This window comes from Lupinus angustifolius, chromosome LG08 (assembly GCF_001865875.1).
Source record: "Lupinus angustifolius cultivar Tanjil chromosome LG08, LupAngTanjil_v1.0, whole genome shotgun sequence".
NCBI lineage: Eukaryota > Viridiplantae > Streptophyta > Magnoliopsida > Fabales > Fabaceae > Lupinus > Lupinus angustifolius.
Window position 1 is genome coordinate 17,425,379 of NC_032016.1, and position 3,508 is coordinate 17,428,886.

Consider the following 3,508-nt stretch of genomic DNA (forward strand, 5'->3'; position numbering starts at 1 on the left):
AATTGATTAAATATTTTAAACATAATGCCTGCAACCATTCAAAATAGTAATAGGAATACTAACAACCGCATGTTATGCAGATAAAGTCGGATAATTGAAAGCTCATAATTAAAAAGCAAGAGGAATATTGACCAAAGGAGTTAACCTTAGAATAGTTCCTTCAGCTAACACCTCATTTTATGTCATCAACCTCAAATATAGGATTATTAACATCAAATGACCGAATAATAATCATATTAGCGGGAGAGATAAAGTTACTTTCAGGAATTGGGATCTTTTCAACAATATACTCACATAGAACATATTTTATATTTTAGATATGCTGAAATAGGTAGTATTGGTGCACCATCATGTAAGCCACCAAAAAGTAAAGAGAAATACTTAAGCTAATAAATATGAAATCTTATGCATATAGCACACACCATTTTCATAGAATAAAGTATTAATTATATTGTAACATGTACATTGTTTAACATGCTAACATGAATTTTAGAAAACTGAAGCTTCACAAAAAGGATAAAATCAAATTCATCTGTTCTACACAGGAGTAATCCAAGGTCTAACATTTGCAGAGACTTAATCTGACTTGCAAGCTGGAAAGTTCAGGTCTCTGAAACATACAAAAGACAAATAAGTACATCATTTATAATAATATCTAATCATAAGTGGACATACACACAAATATACTGTTGACATAAAAAAAGACAGAACCCTACCAAACCATTTGGGGTAATCCACATCATGATAATCTCTAATTCCTTCTGAAAGCTCAAGCATTGAACCTGCAAAAAAGATATATAAATCAAACTAAGGAAAGGCAAAAAAACCAAACTCAATTCACTTTTTTTTGACACAATTGAGAACATAATCAAAGTAACTTGATCTAGATTCACATGCTCCACAATAAACGAACATATTAGCAACTAATCCACCAAAAGGGTGAAGTGAAATCATCACGAGGAGATTAGATGTCACCCCACATAGCCTTTGGTTGTGCCTAACAAAAGAAATGAAAGGAAGGGGAGGAGAAACGAAGGAAGATGAATGAAAGGAAGAGGAATGAAACCTATGGGGCAAGGAAATGAAGGAACAAAGAAATGAAGGAAGAGGAATGAAACAAAGAGGCAGAGAAACGAAAAGGCAGAGGAATGAAATGAAGGGACGGAGAAATGAAAGGAAAAGAGGGACTATGATAGCTGTGTGACCATGTATTACAGTTGATGGGTGTTTGGGCGGGAAAATTTTACATGAGAGAATGACACGTGTCCAATACAAATAGTGGATGAACCTTTTTTTCTTAGATTCCCTAATTAATTTATTTTAACATTTGAATATAATTATTTTATTAATTGAAAATTGAAATTAAAATCAAAGAGACGGATTGATCGTTAATCGACTTCTCACCTCCACAAAAGAAGGATATATACGACATGAGTTGTGATCTACTATTAAATTCCAAAATTATTTATTTAAAAATTGAAAAGGAATTATTCTAATTAATTCAAATAAGAATTAATAGCAAAGATAACATATTAAACATTAATCGACTTCCCACTTCCATATTAGAAAGGAAGATATAACACAAGCATTGACCATACCACTAAATTTCAAAATTAATTAATTTAAAATATTCTTTATTAATTAACTAGTAATTATTATTATTTATTTAATAATATTTTGATTATTTGATTATTTACACATTCATCTTCTTCATTCGAAGCTTGCAACTAGAGGCTAAGTTGCTCTTGTAATTGTTCATAGGTGCATAGGTTTTATATTTTTCTTCTTCCTGACTTTAATTCTTGTAAAGACAATTTAGTTAGATTTTTCCAAATAGTTAGTTAGTAGTTAGTTGAGTTTTTAATCGTTTTAGTAGTTGCCTAGATTTCAAGTCACATTTCTTCTCTTGTATAAATAAACTTCATTAAATTAATAAGAATAGAGATGTGTTTTTCCAAGGATTCATTTTATGGTAATAATGAGAGCTATGTTGTACCAATTTGTCTTGCTCTCAAAATTCTCTTCAAACTCTATTGAAGGTATTGTGAAAATATTTTCAAATTCTCAACGTTTTACTGATTGAGAATTCCAATCAGGTCTTATTCTTTTCTTGAATTCTTACTCATTGTTGAGGTAATTTTCATTATAAGAAAAATTTAAATTTATAATAACGATTCTAAAAGTTAAGGGGCTTTGTCCCTCAAGATGATTCTCGAAATCCCTCTAGTTTCTATTACTTGCATCCTAAAGAGAATCTAGGAGCAATTTGTGTATCTCTTTCTCTTGAAGGAAGGAATTATCACTCTTGGAGTAGATCCATGAAGAGAGCTTTCTAATCCAAGTATAAATTCAAATTTGTCAATAGATCTATTGCAATTCCAAACTGCAGTGATCCAAGTTATGATATATAGGAGATATGTAAAATGGTTGTTTCTTGGATCACAAGATACCCTATTCACAAATTGCTCAAAGTACAATTTACATATATAATGCCCAAGATTTGTGGCAAGATTTAAAAAATAGGTTTTCTAAGGGTGATTACTTTAGGATTTCTGATTTTTAAGAAATCCATTCCATAAAGCAAGGTGATAGAGATATCACTAGCTACTTTACTGTCTTGAAAATTTTGTGCAAAAAATTGAAATCTCTAAGGCCCACACCTTCTCGCAAATGTGAAATTCAATGTAAGTGTGACTTAATACAAACTGTAAAGTTACAAGAAAACCAAATATACAATCTGCCTCTTAAAAGGATTAAACAATTACTGCCAAACTACAAGGTCTCAAATCCTGTTACTGGAGCCATTACCCCCCATAAATAAAATCTTCTGCCTCGTGGTTCAAGCTGAAAGGCAACTTGTTGGTATAACTTCTAGTGAATCAAGAATGTTGTTCAATTTTAATGAGAAAACCATGGAATGATATCTTCACAAACCAAAATGACTTACAACAATAAAGCAAACAAAAGCATATTTAATGGGAGAGGTAGCTCTGCAGCTTCAAGAATTGGTTCTACAAAGATTTGCACTTATTAAGGAATGGAGAGACACACTATTGAGACTTGTTACTTCAAACATGAGTTTCCCTCACATTATAACAAGCCTAAGCCTTCTACTTCAGTAGTGAATAATATTAATGTAGGAGGTATCATGACTGAATAAGAAGATATGGCTTCAACAGCCAATGACAAGGCTAAGCAATCTGACCTACAATTAAGTTCTAAGCAATATGCTCAAATCACATCTTTACTTCAGTATGCTGAGATTGGATCATCTAAGTATAATGTAAATCAACTAAGCATGTCCCCTACATATAACTCTATTGATGGAGATGACAATAACGAAGCCAACCATGATCATGTCTCCGGTAAGATTCATCACTAGATCATTAATACTGGGATACAAACCATGTAAGTCCTCACCTCTCGAATTTTATCAAGACTGCGAAATGGCTTAACCATACTTGCTAAATATTGTGGCACTATTAAACTATCTGATAAATTGATCCTA

At 31.7% G+C, this 3,508-nt stretch overlaps 1 long non-coding RNA gene across 1 annotated transcript; it reads right to left on the reverse strand.

Annotated features, from left to right (window-relative positions):
- LOC109354197 lies at positions 520-901 on the reverse strand. Its single transcript, XR_002108525.1, has 3 exons — positions 842-901; positions 717-782; positions 520-610 (listed from the first exon to the last, which is right to left on the reverse strand). It is a non-coding gene; the product is annotated as an uncharacterized LOC109354197 (long non-coding RNA).